This window comes from Drosophila sechellia, chromosome 2L (assembly GCF_004382195.2).
Source record: "Drosophila sechellia strain sech25 chromosome 2L, ASM438219v1, whole genome shotgun sequence".
In the NCBI taxonomy this organism is placed as follows: Eukaryota; Metazoa; Arthropoda; class Insecta; order Diptera; family Drosophilidae; genus Drosophila; species Drosophila sechellia.
Window position 1 is genome coordinate 24,846,650 of NC_045949.1, and position 23,584 is coordinate 24,870,233.

The 23,584-nt window shown below is 42.2% G+C and overlaps 1 protein-coding gene across 13 annotated transcripts in view; it reads left to right on the forward strand.

The window, feature by feature from the left end:
* LOC116800539 (lachesin) overlaps nt 1–23,584 on the forward strand; it is a 371,289-nt gene that overhangs the window by 320,595 nt on the left and 27,110 nt on the right. The window lies entirely within an intron of this gene.

The window sequence follows — 23,584 nt, forward strand, 5'->3', positions numbered from 1 at the left end:
TACTATAAACCCTCTTATTTAAATAAAACAGGAACGCAGGATTTAGCCTCTTAAGTTTATTCGGTACTTTGCATTTCCAACTTTAGCAATCGACTGACTCCCTCTCCGTTAGCGATCTGCCTCTATGCTTGTTGCTACAGAGCCGATGTTGCGAAACAGAGAGAATGCCACACTTAATGTTTATATACTTAATGTTGCTAATGTAGCCTACTACATCTATGACCCGTGGGAAAATACAGGTGCATTTTTTAAGCCAAAGGGAAGTCTGCAGAATTCGTACTTCCCGTTGTTGACCAAAAAATCTGTCTTTTCTCGATCGAGCTCCGCGAGCTCAATTTGATGGAAGCCCGACTTCAGATCAAGAGTCGTGGAGTACTGAGCTTTTCCAATGCTCGACAGTATGGTCGATATGGATGGTATAGGATACTTGTCATCATTTGTTTTCTGATTCAGTATCCTGAAGTCATTAACGAGACGTTTCTTCCTATGACCTTCTTCGTCAAAACCCTTCTTATCAACAACCCAAATTGGGTTATTGTAAGGCGACCGGGATGACCTTATTATTTCGTCTGCTAGAAGTTGTTTAACCTCCGTGTGGACAAAATCGGCTACACCCATTGGATATGGGTAATGTTTTGAATATACGGGTTCCCCGTCAGTGCGGATCGTGGCGACAGTATTTATATTAAAGGGAGGGACTCGTTTAGGTCCGCAAAGGCTTTTCATCTGTTTTTGATCATCTTTTTCAAATCTTCGTTGACGGCGTTTGGCACGTCCACGTCATCTATGTTAATTTACATTTCTGCATTTTGAGTAAAAAATTTGCTCCGTACCATGACCATGTTCGATGATTGTTTTTTGTTAGATCAATTTTTGCATTGACCCTTTTTAGCACATCCAGTCCAACAATTCCGTCATATCCGTTCAGGTTGTTTAACAAGAAGAAATATGACTTAACATTGAATAGATGGATCTGCCTCGATTTCCGCTGCTTCGTAGGATGACTTTACCCTATACTCCTGGCCATTTGACTGCTCTTGAGTCGGATGGCTTAACCGTTGACGACTGCGAGCTGTCTGAACGCCCCTGAATTCAGAACGTGATGTGGGATCGACGTCCATTGCACAGTGGTTCCGTCAGAGGACAAAAATAAAAAAAAAAATCTAAATATATTTACGCATAAAGTAACCAAATTGTCTTCAAATATTTCCAGCCAAAACGAGTTTTTGCTTCAAACCTATCGGTACTTTCTAAAAATATAATTAAAGTTATTGAAACGTGTTCATTTGTGAAGCGAAATTGCATGCATGGTAATTTCTGCATTCCAAAAGCAAACTTCAAAGGTAACATACTTTCAGTGAGGAGCTTCGATTTAAATAATTTAAAATGGATTTTAAAGTAGAAGGTATTCACTTTGTATACAAAAACTTATAATTAACTAATCGGTTGGCCTTTTTATTGTCTTTTCTTATGGGTATTTTCATGTTTACTTAAACTTTTAGTTGTGTTTCTCATAAATGCAGAGCTAGACTCATTATATATTAAATTAAGCATAGTTTTAAGATAATAAAAGTGTTGAGTTTAGCTGCGGAAACTTGCGGATGAGCTTGTAATATTGAATCTACTAAACGCCTATATTTGTTATTTTTGGGTTAAGTTTGTGTCGTTTTGTCTTTTGTGTTTGTGTATAATCTTCCATGTTAATTTAACTTTTATTATATTAAACAAGTAATTATATTGATTGGTTTAAATTTATTTTTGCTTATGGAAGACGATTCAGAGCTCTGTGCGTTTCCACACCTATATATTTTAGATTTATGGTGCACAAAGAAGGGTACCCACGGAAAGAAATACAAGAAGTCATCAGTACAATGTAATATTGAAAATAGCGGACACATGCCTATAGTAACTGAATGAACTGAATGTGTTGAAAAAATTTGTCAAGTATATTTGAGCTTCAAGCCGAGGTAGTCGAAACACTCACTGATGATTGTGTTATAAAAATATTTTTACTAATTGAAAAGTGGAGATTTAATGGAAGTACCGGTCATAGCGAATATAATCAAAAGTTTTCCAATAATGATTTACAGGATACAAGTTTATTTGTTACATCCTACGTACCTCTCCAACTAATTTCAAAAGACAAACTAATTTCGAAAAGACCAACAAATAATTTGGAAAAACTACAGACCATCGTCAACACGTTACTGCAACCAGTACGATATCAATTTAAAAAAGAGACAACCAAACTTCTGAATCCAACTGATGTATTTAAAAATGATAAAAAGATAAATGTTAAACATAGCTAATAACTAACCATGGTGGATGGGAAAATATGCAACGCCTTAAGTGGAATCTTCGTCTATGAAATGTTACTTATGTGGAGTAAGTTCCACAGAAATGAATAACTTGGCAAAATAGGCAAGAGTAAAGACGTAAAAACTAAATTTTTTGAATTTGGTTTATCTAAACTTCATTATTAATTAATTGTTATCATAATGTTTATTATCATTACCTTAAATTAATAATAATTGCAACAATTTAATATTTCCTCACTTTGTTTATACTTGTTTCTGGTTATGTTGGAGTTTGGGGGTTCCTGGGGGAGGTATATAACGCCAAATCATATTCATGTTTGTTCAAATGTGGTAAATTTTAAAAATATTTTTTAGACCATAAGTTACGATTTTATCAGTCTTCTATGATGTATGGTCATGTTATAATTGACTTAACAAAATGCTGCATACTTTTACGGAGGGAATAATATTTTGTTTGCCGAAAAAATGGGGTTGGATGGCTTCAATCTCAAAAATCTTTTTTTTTTCGCATGTTTTCATAAGCTCTATTAGATGCCTAAAACAAAATCTTAGGCTTTTAGGTATACTGGAAGTATTTATGGCCGCTGCTCCCTAAAAGCGAAACCACTGTGCATTGGTTCAGGACTTAGGTTTTGCGTATAGCCTTTTCGAGGATTATTTGATTCATTGTTCTGATGCGTTTGGCCTTCATATCTTTGGTTTTTAGAAAATTGAGAGCCATTAGCTTGATTACTAGTGCCCGGTGCATTATTGTTTTGGGTTCTCTGGAAATCACCTTGGGAGTGGTTGTGGTTATTACCTTGTGGGGTCTTATGAAAACGTTTACCCTGGCGACGGTTTTCTAAATTGTAAGATTTTTCTTCTAAATTTTTATTAAAGCTTGCAACGAACCAAGCTCGTTCATTGCAAGACCCTGCCCCTTGAGCCACGACCAATGCTGATGGCAAATCTTTCGGCGCAGCTGAGAGTGTTAGTTGTTTACCGTACGATCAGGACAACCGTTATGTGCTTCTAGACCGACCGAGCAAATAAACAGAAGAACGTAGTGGTGTAGTAGACGGTTTAATTGAAACTGAGTAATAGGAATTTCACAATGACTTCTTAAGCTATAATTGAGCGTTGCCAGATCAAAACATATAAAGCTTATTTAAATTATAACGTAATTTCAACAGAGAGAACTACATGTCGGACTGATTTTTTTAACCCGGTCACAAAAGCGTTCAAAGCGTCCTGCCGTGATCTTTTATTAAAGATAGCGGCAGTATTTGTGTCATCGAGCTCCGTGTTTTCATCCGTAAAAAATCATTTGATTTAGTGAAGTAAATAGTTAATAACATAAAATATATAAACAAATCGAAAGCGAAAGAGACGCTATTGGCAATGTTAAATTGCTATACTATAAAATTTTCAGTGTGTGGAATAACAAAGTGTTGAAAATACAAAAGTCACACTTATACAAAGTTGCGTGTATGTGGAGAGTGATGAAATGAAGAGGATCATGTAAGAGAGAACGCGCTCTATTATTGTTCTCTTTGTACTCTGTCATTGTTGCCTCTCACATGCATGTTAGAGGGTAATCGTGCTATTCGATTGCAGACAACGAGAGAGTGCAGTATCTTTCAAACTTTCCCCATTCCAAACGGTGTCAAGTTCTTTAACTACCAGTACAGCAATCACGATATCTAGTGCAACTGCATCTTTAGTAAAAACAACTGCAATAGCACCAACATCAACTCTATACTCAAAACCGACAGCGGTGTACAATTCCGCTGTACCAACAACAACGAAAGCGAGAGCACTCACACCGACTCTTGAAAGCGGAAGCGGACAAGAACCAAAACAAAACAAAAACTTTGTCAAACAGGGCTGGATCGCTACATCCAAATAAAGCGAAAGCTAAGCCCACAACATAAGCAGGCTGGTAACCAGCCGAAAATAAATCGAGCCAACGCCTCCAATGACTCAAGATCAAATAGGTTTGCACTATTGGATGACTGCGAAGTGCAGGAGCAGGGGCAGAAGAAGATAAAGCCGCCACCAATATATATACGTGAGAAAACATCAACATCGCCCTAAAATCCATCTGCGTCGTTTGCAGCGATGCCAGTACTGTAAACTGTCCTAAGGATAAAAACGACAGTTCAATTAAGTTATGCAGCAACTGTGGCGAAAAACACACAGCCAACTGGCGAGGAAGCATTGTTTTCAGGGAACTCAAGAGTCGCCTAAACAAACGAGTGGATTGAGCTCGAGATCGTATCACACCAACAGCTCACAAAGTAATGGAACCAACTACAACTAACAGCCCTTCGTCTGCCAGCCACCGAACAATGCCAAATTCTTCCTTTGACAGTGTATTAAAAACGAGGATCCAAGAACCGACAGCAGTCACCTCATCCAAGAAACTATGCAAGAGCTTATGAGGAACCAAAACATCCTTATTCAAATGCTCGTTTCTTCTAAAACAGGATAATGACTGCCTTAATAATAGCTACCTGGAACGCTAATGGCGTTTAGCGGACAAGCTAGAACTTGCTCAGTTCTTAGTCGGCAGAAACATTGACGTTATGCTACTCTCAGAGACTCACCTTTCCGAAAAGTACAACTTCCAAATACCAGGATATAAATTTTACTTTACGAATCACTCGGATGACAAGGCCCATGGAGGCACTGGGATACTAATACGATTGCGAATTAAGCATCAATTTCTTGGTAATTGGCAAGAAGACTGCTTACAATGTACCTCTATAAACCTCCAATGCCATAACGGTGCTCTCACTATGGCTGCTGTCTATTGCCCACCTCGCTTCACAATCTCTGAGGAAAAAATCACAACACTTTCTGACTCGTTCGGTGAAAGGTTTGTTGCAGCTGGCGATTGGAATGCCAAGCACATGTACTGGGGATCTCGGATAGCAAACCCTGAATGAAAATATATAATTTAGCTAGGGTTAAGCCCATTAAAACGTTTTCTAGGTCTGTGATTACAGTTCTTTTTTTTTTTGCCAAAATAATTTCTAAAATGTGTGTTTCTTTGTTTGTTTCGGATTTGATTCGTTGCGTTTGCGAGTTCGTTTAAGCGTTTCTGAAATTTGATATTTAGTTCTGTTTGTTCTTCTGGTGAAACTTTGAGGTGGCTACCAATTTGCGAATATGCGTAAGGTCCGTCATTATAACTGGTGTCCTGTGATCGTCCGTACATGTCTTTGTCTTCGTAAGTCGTCATGTTCGTAGAGTGCTGTAGGTATCCGTACGACTCCCAGATGACAATTTCGTTATCTTCTATTGGGATGTAGTCCGCGTTCGTGTAGTCGTTAAGTTTCAATGTCGCGTCCGTCCTAACCTTAAAAAAATATAAAAAGATTGGAAGGGGTCAGGAATCTCGCAAGATAGTTAGCGTAGGTTGTCCTTGTGGACCACCCTCCCCTTTATTAGAACCGTGGTCCCCAGGTCTGCTTCGATGGTTTCTTCTGAGCATAATGGGGAAAGCTTGATTCCTAGTCGTTTGTTGGTTTTTAAGAAAACTTTTTCGCCAACCTGGTAGTCTTTATAAGTCCTATTTTTGTTTACGGTATCTTTTTTCTGCTAATTCCTCTTTCAAATTCCGCGTGTTTTAAGTTGAGGATTTCTATTGGTTTTTCATTCGTTACTGAGTGGATTGAGTTGTTGTACTTGTTAGTTGCTAAAAGAATTCATTCGGTAGTGTCGCTTAAATTGGTTTCTAGTTTCAGGCATCTGGATATTTCTGCCAGAATACTATGAAACCTCTCTACTTGACCGTTTGAGGTGCTGTGTATAGGCGGGGCGTTGGAAATGGTAATATTGAAGTGATTTAGCAAAATTGTCTTAATGGTTTCGAAATTAAATGATTTTTCGTTATCGCAATAAATTCTTTTTATTTTTGGAAAAAAATTTACTATGTGTAATAGAGGAGATTTTATGTCCACGATAGCCCTCGATGCAATGGCCTGCACCGTTGCAAACTTCGAGAATTTGTCAATGCACGTCAGAAAAAGGGTTCCAACCGTCAATGTGGAGGATTTCCCCCACAAAGGAAGGTATCGGTGTTTCCGCCACTGCTTTCTTGGATGGATGTCGTTTATATTTAGCCATTGAGCAGGTCTTGCAATTTAAAGTTGCCTCTGTTGCTAACCGGAGCATTTTAAGGAAAAAATAGTCCCTCAAGATTTGTTTTACGATTTCTTGTGCTGCCCGGTAAGCCCTGTTGTGCTCTGTTATAACAATTTCCCTTTGTTCGGTTGCATCTGTAATGTCCTGTACGAAGCTTTTCGAATGTTCGAAAGATGTGCTCGGGAAAAATTCGACTAGTCGGTGTTGGATAAACGCCAAGATCGGTAGGGAGCAATGTATTGCGTTAACTACCTTGTAAAGCACTAAGCAGATTTTCTCGGTCAGGAATTTTTATAATGTGTCTCACCTTGCTTTTAAACCAGATGAATGTGTCCACTGAGAAACTGTTTTCTTCTTCAATTATTATTTGATTCCTGAAACAGTTTACCGGGTTGTCTGTTGTGTCAATGGTGTATGTAAGTGACTGTTCGCTATGTATGGTTGCTACATCCGATTCTTGTTCGTCTTTTAGAACATTTATGTTCTGGGGAGACAATGCGTCTGCAACAAGATTTTCTTTTCCTGGCTTGTAGACCAATTTGCCACCGTGATCATCGATTATTCCCTTCCAGCGCTTTAGTTTCGCGTTAGCTTTTTTATCCGAGACGGCAAAGCTAAGTGGTTGGTGATCGGTGAAGTTTATAAGTAGTTTCGGAGATTTTTCAGTGCCCAAACTAGAGCGAGGAGCTTTCGCTCGTTGGTTGCATAATTTTTTTCACTACCACTATCATTGTGATCGGGCGGCCATCCTGAGATAGTACTGCTCCTAGACCCAAACCTGACGCATCCGTTGTCAAATCGAATTCTGTTCTTTTGTCAAATCGATGTCGATTTTCCTTGACTGATATTTGCTTGCTTTTCCATTTTCTTCCTTTAGGATATTCGTTAAAGGCCTTGCGATTATCGCAAAGTCTTTTATAAAGCACCTATAGTAGCTTGCTAGTCCCAGATATTATCTGAGTTCGAAAAGCGTTTTAGGTAGGTGGAATTCTTTTATGGCTTTGACCTTTTCAGGTGAAGTTCGTAGACCCCCTTGCGACACTATGAACCCCAGGTATTCAACGCTCTTTTTGAAGAACTTTGATTTTTCTTGGGATACTCGCATGCCTGCTTTCAGGAGTTTAGTTAAAACCCACTCTTAGTCTTTAACGCGATCTTCTTTTGTTTTAGAGAATATTATAACGTCATCGACATACACGTAGCATATCTTTGAAATTCCTTCTCTTAGGACATCGTCGATGGCTGAAATGCTTGGGGCATTCTTAAATGCCGTATTTTCTCTGTCCTTTTCTGCCAGCTCTATCTGGTGAAAGCCTGACTTAAGATCAAGTGTCGTAAAAAAATTGGACTCTCCCATATTTGACAGTATTGTCGAAATTGTTGGGATAGGGTATTTATCGTCGACTGTTCTCTGCTTTAGTTTCCTAAAATCAATAACTAGTCGTTTCTTTTTTTTGTTTTGATCTGTTCCCTTTTTGTCTACAACCCAGGTCGGGTTGTTGTAAGGAAATTTGGATGGCCTTATTACGCCGTCCTTTAGAAGTTGTTTAACCTCTGCATTGACGAATTCGGTCACACCCATGGGATGCGGGTATGATTTTGAGTATACCGGCTCCCCATCTGTCTTAATTGTTGCGATAGGTTTTATATTGAATGGTAATGCCTCGTCTGGGTCAGCGAAGGCTTTGTGATTTATAACTATCATTTTATCGAACGAGTTTTTAATAGCAAGAGGGACGTCTTCATCATCGATTTTAATGAAGTTAACGTTTTCCGCCCTAGCAAACTGGATCTTTTCAGTTCCGTTCCTAGTATTTATAACATTTCTAGTTAAATCAAGTTTCGCATTTACTTGTTTGAGTAAGTCGAGAACAATAATACCGTCAAAGTCTTAAAGATTTTTAGAATAAAAAGGGTGTTTTTACGTTAAACACCGAAACTATACATTTTTTTCAATTTTGATATAGCCATGAATTGACTTTACAGTAAAGGGTTTTTCTGCCGCCACGATGCCTTTCAGCCCCGGGAGTGGAGTAATATAAATTTTTGAGGTGCCTGTATCGAGTAATAGTTTTATTTCTCCTCCTGCTGTTTGTAAGAAGCGTTAGCTTCCGTTCTATCTCATCATAGTATTTGAGTAGGGGTAGTTCTCCCTGCCTTAACAAACATAATTCTTGTTTTATTACGTGAGCCGGAGTTTTGTCCGCATACGTAAAGTCTAATCGCGCTATTATGGCGTGGAAATTAAATACCGTCTTACTTTATTTTTAAGGATTCCGACGGCCTGATAATGTCGGCTGCTACCTTCGAAAGGCGCAAAGTAATTTTCATGTTTACCGTCAAATTCTGGAACAGACTTGACCATATCAAGAGGCTCACTACACTTAATTTTTGGATTCAATTCGATTTCCTGGAATGTCCGGATGTTCGGGTTTTTATCTTTAAGTAAGCTTAACTCCCCCATAATTGTGGTTAATTATGCTTCGAATAGTTCTTCCTGCCTTTGAAGTGCGCAGTTCTATTTTTTACTGGCACTTTTCCGTGTAAAAGTTCTAGGACTTCTTCGTCTGAGGAAATGTTCCCAGTACAGTTTTTATGTAAAACAAAATTTTGCAGGTGTTATAGAATTAAATCAAGAGTTTGTAGAATATTAATTATAAGTGTTTGTTGTATTTCCTAGCGAGAGTTAAATATCAAATTAATTTGTGATTTGCTAAAATATTTGGAGTATTTTTTTTATTTTGCATTTTCTAGCACATGAGAATTTATTGTATTTATTAAGTTATAAGCTCACAATTTGTTAAATATTTTTTTTACTTATTGGCGAACTTTTGGACAAAAAGCCTACTCACATGTTAATAAATTCATTTAATTGTCGAGGTGTTTTGCGGACGTCTTTCTTTCGCCACCAGTACTGCCGCTGTCGTCGCTGCCGATATCGCTGCTGCCTATATATGTGGTTATTTAGAATTTTCCACTTTGTTGAAAGTTGGGACTTATGTTTTTTCCTTTCGGTTGATTTTTTTGATTCGATCTATCTTTATTTTTGCGATTTTAATTTTTTCACTTTTTTTTCTTTTCACTTCGGGTGATTGTTTTTTGTCCCCGAATTCCGTCTCGCATGTGTCCGATTTCTTCGTCGGGCGACAATTATAAGTCGTTAGTTTATTTTAATTATATTTATTTACCACTCTCCCGTTAGGGCGAGGGTCACCATATTCCGGTATTTATAATTACAAGGCGTAAGCCTCGGAGTATGTTTAAAAACTAACTTAAGAATTCGGTCCCGGTTCAACTCCAGGCCTCTGGTCCGCAGCAGAACTGCTGGCAGAAGGCCAGGTCAGCACTTCTGTGTCAGGCCGATCACTCGCTCCGCGAGTGCTCCGTGCGGGCTCCGGGCAATTGCACCTGGAGTACGCGATCAGCAGTTTGTTTAGTGCCTGCAATTCAGCAGTTTCACTCCGTGAGAACTGCATGTGTTAACTTTTCCGCCTTTTAAGAGGTCGCCGTCCCGGTAAACCACTTGTTCCACATCATTGTTAGCTCCTGGCTTTGTATGGCTCCTGGTCTTTAGGTGGTGGTAGCTCAACCAAATGGTGGAGCACAATAGGAAGGCAGCAAATATGGCGGAGGAACTGCTTGGGAGGGACCCCAAGGTGAGTTTCTCTCTAAGAGTCCCGATGTGGTGAAGGTTCCTCTGACTTAGTTCGTGGAGAAGTGGAAGGCTTAACCTATTCTGATGAGTCGTGACGTTTACAACGGCGATGACACTGCACGTTTTTTATCTGAATTTCCTAGCTGATTATTGTACCAAGTCCCATTGAGGGCTACCTTTTCGGTGTATGTTACCAGGTAGGTACCCGACACTTTCTGGTCTTTCCCTTGGTTGTCGGTTATGGTCATGGTCACGTTGGCATCATTCACACTGAGAGTGCCGTGATCCACAATGGTCACCGAATCCAGGTGGCCGGGAAGTGTAGAACAGTGTGCAAAGGCCACGGAGATTATCAGCTGAACGGAAGTGCCATTCTGCAGTTCTTTGCAGAAAGTGGCGCCAACCGTCGTCTTACAGTTCCCGATGTTGATGTTCCGAGATCTGCCGCCACCAGATTTCCGTCCTCAAAGTTCAAGATCTTGTTGTTGTGCTGGACCGGGAAGATTGTAATTTTCTTACATTTAATCTTAGGGTTAGGGAATTTAATTAAAAAATTTAAAATTTCTAAATTTTGGAATACGCTTATGCTAGATACTTCTAGAAGCTCAATTAGACTAATGTCAATAGGATGTCTGTCTCTAAATTCGCCAGTATCGGTTTCGATTCAATCGTGTTTGGAATTTGATATTTAATTCTGTTTGGCTTTCTTCTGTTCTTATTAACTGCTCTTGGTTGAATTTTATTTCTTCCCAGTCGTTAAAGTCGGGGTACCGGCGATGACCTTCAGTTGGTTGTTGTTGTTAGTTTTTGAGAATACCTTTTCGCCAACTTGATAGTCCTTGTAGGTTCTATCTTTATTTACTTGGTCAAGGGTCTCTTTCTGTGCCTGTTTAATTTTTTTGCTGACTTTCCCTTCGAATCCCGCAGACTTCGAGTGGATAATTTCTATCGGTTTTTCATTAGTAACTGAGTGAATTGAATTTGTTGTACTTGTTGGTTGCCAACAGAATCAATTCGGTTGAGTCATTTAGGCCGGTTTCCAGCTGTAATCATCTGGCTATTTCTGCCAGGGTACTATGAAACCTTTCTACCTGACCGTTTGAGGTGCTGTGTAGAGGCGGTTTGTTGGAAATGGCGATATTAAAATGATATAGTAACATTGTTTTAATATTTCATTATCGCAGTAAATGGTTTTTATTTTTGGAAAGAAATTTATTATGTGTAATAGGGGAGATTTTACGTCCACAATAGCCCTCGATGCGATGGCCTGCACTGTGGCAAATTTCGAAAATTTATCAATGCACGTAAGAAAAATGGTTCCATCTGTTGAAAAAATTTTGATGTGGAGAATTTCCCCCACATAGGAAGGAATCAGTGTTTCTGCTACCCCTTGCTTGGGTGGATGACGTTTGTATTTAGCGATCTTGCAGTTCAAAGTTGTTTAGTAAAAAAAAAAGTAGTTTGGAAAAAGTAGTCCCTCAAGATTTGCTTTACGTTTTCTTGTGCTGCTCGGTGAGCTCTGTTATAACAATTTACCTGACAGCGTCTTTAGCTGCTCCCTCTCCGCCGTGAACCTGGAGCAGTGCATTAGCACATGTTCTGCTGTTCCTTCACCGTCGACGCAGAACAAGCATTGGGCTGACTCTACGTGACGGAACCGGAGTAGATAGGCCCGGAAGCAGCCATAGTCCGTGAGGAACTGGGTTAGGTGGTAGTCCAAGCATTTGTGTTGGCACTCTGCCGAAATCGACATCTCTGGGATAAGCTGATAAGTCCACCTCCCCCGTCGCGACGTTTGCCTTCTGCTCTGCCATTCACCTATTAGCCACTCGTGTGCCTCTTGTCTGGAAGAGCCACTCCGCATTAGGCTGAGAGCCTTGATCTCCAGATCAATTGGCGGCAGGCCTGGCAGCGCTAGCGCTGCGGCTTCGGATATGGTCCTGAATCCTCTAATGAGCCTGAGGGCCATTGACCGTAGCACCGAACGAGCTCATTTCAGGTATGAGCCCCTGCAAGTGGAATTGCTGCAGATTGGTGCAGCGTATAGCAGCGAAGCCTTTGCTACTGACACCAGCAGTTTCCTGGCCGGGTGTCTTGGGCCTCCGAAGTTGGGCATAAGCCTAGCCAATGAAGAGGCTGTGACTGCTGCCTTCTTGCTGGCATAGCTCGCGTGATCCTTGAACGATAGTCTGCGATCTATCATTACCCCCAGGTACTTTAGGGACTCTTGAGAGGTCACCTGTGTGCCATTGACGGAGACCAGCGTGTTCTCCACCTTTTTCATGCTGCTTAGTAGGACTGCTTCGGTCTTGTGAGCCGCTATTGCGTGCCAGAGGATGGCAGCACCGATCGTAGAGTTGCATTTGTCTTCCAACCCTGCTATTTTTTTTTTTGAGACAGCTGTGATTGCCACATCGTCAGCAAAACAGTGCAGCTCTACTCCTACGGGCCTGTTGATGCCCAAGATCCCATCGTACATAATGTTCCATAGGATTGGTCCAAGTACCGATCCGATGGAGAACACCTGCCGAAACTCGGTATCTTTTTGGGCTATGTTCCGTATCGTACCATAGGACCCGGTCCCTAAAGTAGCTGCCAACGACTATCCGTAGGTACTCCGGGATCCCCACGCTGCCTCTTTTGGCATCTGCTTTGAAAATAGCTCCCCTACTATTTTAGCCAGGACCCCCGTGTCAGATGGGGTTGCCGCTCTCCTCCTTAGCTTGTTGGTAACAAGCTTGTAAGCGTGGCTCCAGATATCGCTGTCTACGCCATCCTGCAGCCCCTTAAACGACCGCGCTATGGCAGCCGCTATGCCGTGCTTGAACTCTAGGCGTTTCCTTCTGAAAGCCTCCAAGAGTTTCGCGTGGTGGGTACTGCCTCTGGCTCGTTGCGCCGTTCTCCTAGCCCTGAGGCAATCAGACCGCAGTTGGCTTAGGGAGGCACTCCACCAGTAAATGGGTGGTTTGCGCTGTGCCCTATTTTTCCTTGGCATGGTTGCGTCGCAGATTCTTCCCAGATTCTTCATAAGGCCTGCCGCCATACTCTCTGCGTCCCCATTTGGGATTTCCAGGGAATTGATCTGATAGGCCAGCATGGCCTCATCGATCTTCCTGGTGTCCCATGCTTTCCCGGCTGTTCTACTCTGCCGTCTCCTGGGCATGCCCTCCGGGGAGAGACTGAAGAAGATCAGGGCGTGGTCGCTTAGCGTCATGACGTCATGGACCATCCAGTTGTTGATATCCACTAGCCCTCTGCTGACAAAGGTAACGTCAATAAAGGACGTACCCCTATCGTTGTTGAACGTCGGCTTCCGTCCGTCGTTCAGTAGTATAAGGTCCAGCATTCCCATGGCGTCAATCACAGCTCGGCCTCTGGCGTTGGATGTCCTGCTGCCCCATTCCACTGCTCAGGCATTAAAGTCACCGGCAACGACCTTCGGGCTTCGCCCTCAGCGCCTCCAGAAACTCCTCGAACTGATCGGGGGTGTCGCTCGGCGGAGCGTAGTAGTTGTGCATGTGCACGTGTTTTAACTTCGCATAAGCGATACCCCGCATAGGTAAAGCAGCAAGTTCCTGGACGTGGAGAGAGCTGCAGCATTTGATAGCTGCTTTACCTGTCTCGTCTCGGACCATGGGTGATTGTCCACTACCAGAGACGTAGGGTTCGCTTAGGAGCATGATGTCTACATTGCGCTCAACCGCAGTCTGGGCCAGGAGGCTCTGAGCTGCTGCGCAATGATTGACATTGAGCTGTACTACGCTAATATGGGCGTGCATTAAGGTGGCTCTTGGCTTCTTTTAGGGTCGCTCTGTAGGTCGGGCACGCAAAGCTACCCGTCGGGTGGTTTCTGTCCACCTCGCTGCTGCAGATCAGGCATTTTGGTGCTGCAACGCACCCCTTTGCCTTGTGCCCACGCTCACCGCATCTAAGACAGCAGTCTGCCCTGTCGGTGTCCTTGCAGGTTGCTGATCGATGACCATAGCGCAGACACCTGTAGCATCTCGTGGGTCGGACGTCCTGGGTGAAGCGACATCTTGACCATCCAACGATTAAGGTGCCCTGTTTAAGGACTGGTATCGCCACGTTCGCGTTTAGCAGCACTGAGGCTATCTGCGTGCCATCCCGCATTCTGCGAAGGCCCCTGATATCTTCAGGATTTATCTGCAGACCCTGGAATTGGGCGACCATGCAGCTGTGGAGCTCATCTGCTGTCGTAGCCTCGTCCAATCCGCTGCAAGATAGAGTTATTCTTTGCGCTCCCGTGCGCACAGAGGCCAAGTCATTGAGCGCCGCTTCCAGTTCGCTCTTAAACTTGGTAACGCTTTCGGAAGCTTTCCCCTCTACCTCAAGCAACAGCACACCTTTCTGCGTTCTCCGGATTTTTCGTACGTGGCTGCCCAGCATCTCTGCGTACGAAGCCTCTCCTGTCTTTTTTACGATGAGTGCCTCATGTTTTTTACGCAGGCGCGTAGCCTTCACCTTGGTCCATTCTGCACCCGTGCTAGCATTCTTGGCGACAGATGCGTAGCTGCCTGGCTTGGACTCGTTAGGTCTGGATGGTGCCTTTTCTTCACCGTTGCCACCCAACGTAGGGTTGCTCGGCTTGGGCGCCTGGGAGTTTGGCACTTGCACCTTGGGTACCTGCGCCTTTTGAGGAGCCTTTTTGGAAGGCTTTTGTACCTCCGTCTGGGTAGCACTGCTCTTCAAGCGGTGCTCGCTAGAAGTACCTTCGTACAGCTCTATCGCCCTATTGTTAAGGGCTGAGAGTTCGAAAGCTATGCCCTTTGTCTCTCGTGTCACGTGCCGTTGGGTCTCGAAAGCGGATAGCAGGATGTTGATCTTGCCATTTATCCTGGTGAGAATGCCCCTCAGGTCCTCGTTCTGGAGAGCCGTGGTCAGGTCCGAAGACCGATGAGGGGAACCAGCTGGGGACTTCCCTCCCGTCTTTTGCGATGGCACGGCGATGTGTTCCATCGTTATCTGACTTGTCGCGGTGGTAGATGCTGTAGGAGCCAAGTTCTCCACCTCTACAGCATCGCTGCAGTCGCTAGTCAACGGTGGCTGGGGGCTGCGTGCTCACCCCTCGCCACCGCCGGGACCGAGATTTCGTCACCATGGGTCGGGTTACCGACTCCTCTGGTGGGGGATCTCGAAAGTCGGGAGCTCCTCCTGAACGGGTCGTTGCGATCAGGGGGACTGCCCCCCACTGAGGTGTCCATCAACTGAAGAATGGCCTAAGGTTACCTAGGCGAAGCACCAGCCTTAGAAAGGGGTTCCCACGTAGGCCACGGATTTCCCCCTGGCTTTTACGGATGGAGGTTTGTACCGCCTCGACTTGGACACCAGAGCCTCTGCTTAGGCACCAGCACGGTGAGAGGATGATATTTGGTCTGGACGCGACCTCTTTGCCGTTTCCGCTTTCTTAACGACTTGTGCGCTCCCAGTAACCAGTATCAAAATTAAATTAAATTAAATTTTAAATTTAATTTTGAATTTCGCGCCCTATTCTCGCAACACAACACTGATCACACGGTTGATCTGGCAACGCCGCCCTCTCCAGATCACCCGTTGCGGCTAGTTGGCAGCGCTATCAGCTGTTTTATCCGCTGCAACAAACGCCACCTAATAAATTACCTATTTACCTGAAACAGGCGCGCAATTAACTCGCGTGATTGCAGCGCAAAGCTGTGGCGCGACTCCACCGTGTGGTTTTGTCAACAATTACCAACAATTTACCTTTGCTCAGATGTGTCCGTTACGTCCTGCACAAAGCTTTTCACATGCTTGAAAGAGGTGCTTGGGAACAATTCAACTAATCGGTGCTGGACAAATGCCAAGATCGGTAGGGAGCAATGTACTGAGTTAACTTCTTCAGCATTTACCACGTCTTGTAATGGATTAAGAAGATTTTCTCGGTTAGAAATCTTTATTATGTGTCTCAGCTTGCTTTAAACAAGATAAATGTGTATACCGAAAAACTGTTTCCTTCTTCGATTATTTTTTGATTCCTGAAACAGTTTACCGGGTTGTCTGTTGTGTCAATGCACTGTGGTTTTTTATGCGTTTTTTTGGCAGAAATTCGAAATGATGACCTATCTTCACCAAATTTGGTTTGTGTTACTCTTTTCTTCCCCCAAGATGATTCACAAAGTTTCAAGTGATTTGGTCAGCTTTCATATATCTGCCATATAAACAATCTGGCCGATATGCCATAAAAATATTTAGCTTACCAAAAAAAAAAATTTTGTATCAATATTTAATTATATTATATTAGCATCAAAAATATCTGAATTAAAATCATTCACATTCATTAAATGCGTTGACTTTGCTTCGCAAATCGGGCAACATTGGCAAGAGTTACATCCTGTTAATATGTTTAAAACTTTACCATCTATTAGTGTCATTTGACCGACATATTTTACAAATATTTTAATGTTGTTTATTTTATGCAAATATATGTGCAGATTACGAATCTGGGTATCCAAGTTTTCTTTTTCTGCTAATATAAGCTCTCGAGTTTCCTTAATAAATTCAATTTTTAAAGGACGACAAAACCGTATAGATTGTGGCGATCTGTTGATCCAAATTATTATTTTTTCATTGTGTACTAATTTTAATGTGCCACACTCGATCAAACGCTTCTCGAATGTCCAAGAAGAGGCTGTTACAATATTCCTTACTGTCGTAGGCAGTCAGAATTTGCTCGGCGACTCGATGGAGCTGCTCGACAGTACAGTGGCCAGCACGAAAACCGAACTGGTGCTCAGGGGTAATCCCCTGGGCTTCCATAATCCTTACAATCCGGACAGCAATCAGTCTCTCAAACACCTTCGAAATTGAAGGGAGGAGACTGATCGGCCAGTAGGAGGCGGGCTCCCTTTCCGGCTTGCCAGGTTTGTGGATCATGGAGATTATCCCGAGCTTCCACTGATAAGGGAAGTATTGCAACCTCACAATAGCGTTGAAAACCAACGTTATGTAGACGATCGCTTGTATGGGCAGGGCCTTCAATGTGGCGTTGCAGATGACTTCAACTGAAAATCAAGCAGACGCTGCCTGCTCCATATTTTGGGTTGCTAAAATCGTACCTGGAAGGAAGGAGGTTCGCTGTGCGCTTTCATTCAGCAATTTCCACCGAGCACAACGTGGCAGCTGGTGTTCCACAAGGTAGTGTCCTCGGCCCCCTCCTCTACTGCCTGTATAGCTACGACATGCCGCAGCCGGATGTAAGCCTTTACAGGAAATCTATGCTGGCCACATTTGCCGATGACGTGTGCGTCACCTACAGGTCCCGATGCGAGCACGACGCAGCCGATGGTATCCAGGACTTTGCATACCGGTTCTCGGAATGGGCAAGACGTTGGAACATTGGCATCAATAGCACTAAATCCAACAACGTCTGCTTTACTTTAAAGCGGTGAACGCCACCGCCCGGCTACATCGAGGAAGCCCCGTACCACAGCCGAACGCAGCAAAGTACCTTGGAGTGCTTCTGGATCGAAGACTCACATTTTCCAAGCATGTGACCGCGCCTGCGTGCTAAGGCGGCGAAGCACTACTGGCTACTTTGTTCGCGCAGTAAATTGTCGCTATCCAACAAGCTGACAATTTACAAACAGATCTTAGCACCAAACTGGAAGTATGTGTGCCAGATCTGGGGCTTGGCATGCGACAGCCAAATCAAAAGAATCCAGGCTATTCAAAATAAGGTAGCAAGACTCATCACCGGATGCGAGTGGTTTGTTCGAAACACCACTTTGCACAGAGACCTGAAACTAGCAACGGTATTTGACGAAATAAACAAGCACTCGAGCAGATACCATGACAGGCTGGAGCGCCACAGAAATCGGCTAGCCAGCGCTCTAAACAGATCTCGCCCACCAAGGAGGCTCAATAGAAGGCAACCGAGGGATCTCATTACCCGATCTCCTTTGACAAGGGTCCGCAGAAGCAGACGCTTATCTTAAATCCTATTTGTTATATGTGATTGTTATGTAATTGTAGAAACTACTGTCAATTTGAAAAAGCTAACTATAGTTAGCCGGCGAGCCCAAATGGGCTGAATTAATAGATAAGAAGGACACAAAGGGGCTTCAAGACTTCCCCGTATGCCTTAATAAATAAATTAATAAAAAAAAACTAATTTTAATGGCACTAGCCTTTTCATAAACTAGTTTTGGACAACCAACTTTGTTTGCAGTTTTCCAATCAGCGATTATACTAATACTAGATGCCAGCCATTTGAAGTGTTTTTTCTTCAACCTGTTCAACGATCTATTGCAACCTGGCAAATATTTCCTTATGTAATCAAAGGACTTAACTTTTTTATTTATCAATGAAATACAACATTCATTTAAATTATTCTGACCAATTTTTTTAAATATATGCTGTCTAACTGCATCCTCAGAGCGACTATTGTTGCTCCAAATGTCTAGCAGCTCTGCATGCCCAAACAAGTATTCATCTACAAAAACGTCATTTTTTCAAAAAGGAACAAAAAGGTGCATATGAAACTAGTTGTATAATATTATACACATGTTAGTTAATAACTGGCCGTTAAAATTCTTTTGAAGTGGTTTGCCATTCAAAAGCTATATTCCACGAAACACAGCTACATTTGTTAAGTTGACTGTAAAAAAGGTACATAAACAAAACACGATACAACTACACAAAAACATATAACATACACAAAAATTTTACTGAACTACAAATCTACATACCTGGCCTACTGTTTTCCATGACACCACCTTAAACTTTTTAATTCTCTGAGGAAATATTAACCACAAATGTTGCAAAATGATTTGCCGCCAATTTTGTCTTACGCATTCTATCGACAATCACCTGTCTTTGAGAGGTGGACAATAAGCCATTGTTGCATAAAAAAGTAAAAATCGACTTTTTTTTATCTAATTAGACTATCCTAAATATAAAGAAACTATAAATTTTTTTATTCCGTAAAAAAATTTTTTTGACTTTCTGCCAAAAAAAACACATAAAAAACCAGTGTGCAATGGTGTATGTTCGCTATGTATGGTTGCTACATCCGATTCTTGTTCGTCTTTTAGAACATTTATGTTCTGGCGAGACAATGCGTCTGCAACAAGATTATCTTTTCCTGGCTTGTAGACCAATTTGCCACCGTGATCATCGATTATTCCCTCCCAGCGCTTTAGTTTCGCGTTAGGTTTTTTATCCGAGACGGCAAAGCTAAGTGGTTGGTGATCGATGAAGTTTATAAGTAGTTTTGGAGATTTTTCAGAGCCCAAACTAGAGCGAGGAGCTTTCGCTCGTTGGTTGCATAATTTTTTTCATTATTAGGGGCGGCCACCCTGAGATAGTAACGCCCCTAGACCAAAACCAGAAGCATCCGTTGTTAAATCGAATGGTTTCTTAAAGTCTGGGTATGAATGCAAAAAGTCTTCTGATGCCAAGATTTCTCTCAACTTGTCAAACGTTTCTTTTTGCTCCTTGGTCATGTCAATATCGATTTTTCTCGACTGATATTTACTTCCTTTTCCATTTTCTCTTTTAAGGATACCTGTTTAAGGCCTTGCAATTGTTGCAAAGTCCTTTATGAAGCACCTATAGTAGCTTGATAAACCCTGAAATGATCTGAGTTCGTAAAGCGTTTTAGGTAGGGGGAATTGCTTTATGGCCTTGACCTTTTCAGGTGAAGTTCGCAGACCCCCTTCCTACACGATGAACCCCAAGTATTCAACGCTCTTTTTGAATAACTTTGATTTTTCTTGGGTTAAAACCCACTCCACGTCTTTAACGCGATCTTCTTTTGTTTTAGAGAATATTATAACGTCATCGACATACACGTAGCATATCTTTGAAATTCCTTCTCTTAGGACATCGTCGATGGCCGAAATGCTTGGGGCATTCTTAAGCCCAAATGGCAATCTACAGAATTCGTATTTGCCGTTATTTATTGAAAATGCTGTCTTTTCTCTATCCTTTTCCGCCAGCTCTATCTGATGAAAGCCTGACTTATGGTCGAGAGTTGTAAAACATTTGGACTCCCCCATATTCGACAGTATTGTCGAGATTGTTGGGATAGGGTATCGTCGACTGTTCTCTGATTTAGTTTCCTAAAATCGATACCTAGCCGTTTCTTTTTTACCCCATTTTGGTCTGTTCCCTTTTTATCTACAACCCAGGTCGGATTGTTGTAAGGAAATTTGGATGGCCGTCCTTTAGAAGTTGTTTAACCTCTGCATTGACACCCCATGGGGTGCGGGTCTGACTTAGAGTATACCGGCTCCCCGTCTGTCTTAATGGTGGCGATAGTGTTTATGTTAAATGGCAGTGCTTCAGCAGTCTGCATCAGCGAAGGCTTTATGATTTTTTACGATCATTTTATCGAATGTGTTTTTAATTGCAGGAGGGACGTCTTCATCGTCAATTTTAATGAAGTTGACGTTTTCTGCTCTAGTAAACATTTCCGGTAAAATCGAGCTTCGCATTCACTTGTTTAAGCAAGTCGAGGCCGATAATGCTGTCAAAGTCTTTAAGGTTTTTTAGCCGAAACATCCATGTATGGTACATCCATGTGTTGATTTCACAGTAAAGGGTTTATCCGCTGCCACGATGCCTTTCCGCCCCGGGAGTGGAGTAATATAGTTTATAGAGGTGTCTGTATCGAGTAAAAGTTTTACGGCCACCGTACGAGTTATGTAGGGGAGCAGGGACTTTACTCTAAAAAATTCCAGTAGTCATCTTCATCCAGTTCATCCTATATTTCTATGGCGCTGGCTTGGGCAACGGAGTCGTAATCTTGTTCATGGGTGTTTTCTTCCGGCATGAAGTTGATTTTTTGTCGAGACCGTGCCGACTGCCCTTTTTGCCATGTTGTGTTTGTTTGAACCGGGAGGAGGTGTCGACCTCCATTGGCTCTGGTGCCGGTTGGTCTTGGCCATACTTTGCACTGTTGTGTGACCTTTGTTTAAAGGAACGACTTTGATTATTCACAAATGGGGGCTGGTTGTTGTGCCGGAAAAACTGCTATTTTCAATGATTTTTTAGGCCAGATATAAACGCGTGTAAAGCGTAATTTCTGTGCTGCTCATTCAAGACGGACGCTGTGGCTGCGTCATGAGTCATGATTGTTTTGTTTGTAAGAAGCGTTAGCTTCCGCTCTATTTCATCATAATATTTGAGAAGTAGTAAATCGCACTGTCTTGACAGACTTAGTTCCTGTTTTATTACATGTATCGGCATTTTGTCGGCATATGTAAAATCTGAACGGGCCAGAATGGCATGGAAATTAAATACCGTACTGAAGGCCAAAACAGCAACCGCTGGGCCACTTATTTTATTTTTTAAAATTCCTACGGCCTGATAGTGCCGGTTGCTACCCTCGTACAACTGGAAAATTTTGTTTGCCGCAGTAGCGGCTTGTCTCCAAGAGACGAAATCTTCTTGCTTCCCATTGAATTCTGGGACAGATTTGACCTTATCAAGGGGTTAGTTGCATTCAATCTCTGGTTTAAATTCAATTTCCTTTAATGTTTGGATTTTTGTATTTTTATTTTTTAATTTTCGAACTGATATTTTTCTGTCACCCTTTTATGGGCGAGTTCTAAGACTTCTTCGTCTGAGGAGATGTTCCCGGTGTTTCTGTACATAAGTCAGTTAAAAAAAAAAAATTGGTGCTACCAAATTCAATCAAGAGTCAGTAGATTATTATTTGGTTATTATATATATATATAATTATATTATGGTTATTCACAACAAGGACTTAATATTAAATTAAATTTGCATTCAATAAAAGCTTTTTGGTCTCTTTTTATTTTTATGTGTTTATTTTTATTTATTCCTGAGATAAAAATTTTATTCGCGAACACTTCGCAACAAGAATTTGGTATCAAATAGTTTGGCATTTATAAAAAATTCAATAAAATTTTTTGAATAATTTTCATTTGCTGTATTTATTTTATTTATTTCTTAGATATATTTTTCTGTATTTACTGTATATTTTTCTGTACTGCCGCTGCCTCTGTCGCTGCTGTCGTCTTCGCTGCTGTCGCTGCTGCTATTGCCGCTGGTTTGGGGGGTGAAGGGAATCCTTGTAGTTCCCTTTTTAGAGTTCTTTTTGAAGGGGCTCGGGGAATTCCTATGGCTCCCGTTGCAGTTTTTTGTATTTTTTATGTCTTTTAATTTTGGTGTTACACTTAATGTTGCACCGCGCCGTTTTTTTTATCGCATGAGACTTCGTTTTCACTTACAATTTTTATTGCACCTGTATCGCTTGAGTCGACTACGTTGGGTGACAAATTTAAAAGATTATTTATTATTAATCCTTTATTTCCACACACCCGTTAGGGTGAGGGTAATTTCTGGAATATGTTAATTCGGAGCTTATGCTCTGGAGTACAAATTATTACTGAACTAAATTACGATCTAGCTGCAGCTTGAGGGCTCCGGCCCGCTGCAGCGCTGCCGCCAAAGAGCCAGGTCAGCAGTTCTTCGTCCGGTCCGATCACTCGCTCCGCGAGTGCTCCAGATGGGCTCCGGGCCATTGGCCCTGGATTGCACGGCCAGCATTTTCCTGACCGCGCGTGCAGGCCACCGGATATGGCTTGCATTTCTTTTACTCCGTGAGTAACTGCTTGGGTTAACTTACATAAGCTTCTAAAGTCTTACCTATATAAAAGAGTGTTCGCGGTCAGATGCATTTCAAGCACTTCAAGCGATTGTACTATTGAAGCCGGAGTGACTCAAGGAAGTGTTCTGGGCCCAATTCTATACACCCTATACACGGAGGACATCCCAACAAACTACCAGCTAACGATATCCACATTCGCTGATGACACTGCAGTACTAAGTCGATCCAGATGCCCAGTAAAATCTACGATGCAACGATTAAACGAAGGAAAGTGCAAACAGGTAACATTTACCCTAAACAAACAAACCTGCCGTCCCTTGGTAATGAACCACACGCGCATCCCACAAGTCGGTAACGTAACATACTTAGGTATTCATCTGGACAAGCGGCTCACCTGGCGGAAACACATAGAGGCCAAGACGACGCACCTCAGACTAAAAGCAAGGGATCTACACTGGCTTATAAACGTTCGCTCTCCCCTACGCTTGGAGTACAAAGTCCTCTTATATAACTCCGTTTTAAAACCCATATGGACCTATGGCTCCGAGCTATGGGCCAACGCATCGAGAAGCAACATGGACATAGTACAGCGAACACAGTCTAGGATTCTGAGAAGCTGGAGCTAGGATTCTGGAGCTCCATGGTATCTTCGGAACGAGAATATACACAGAGACTTACAAATAAAACTTGTCATTGAGACAATAGCAGAGAAGAAAGTAAAATACAATGAAAAACTAGCCTCACATCCAAATCCTCTTGCAAGAAACTCGAATAAGTGAGTATCCAGCCAAAGCCGACTGCACCGGAACGACCAACCAGCCCAGCGTTAAATTTGTTAGGCCACACAGCACGAATCATTTCATAAAA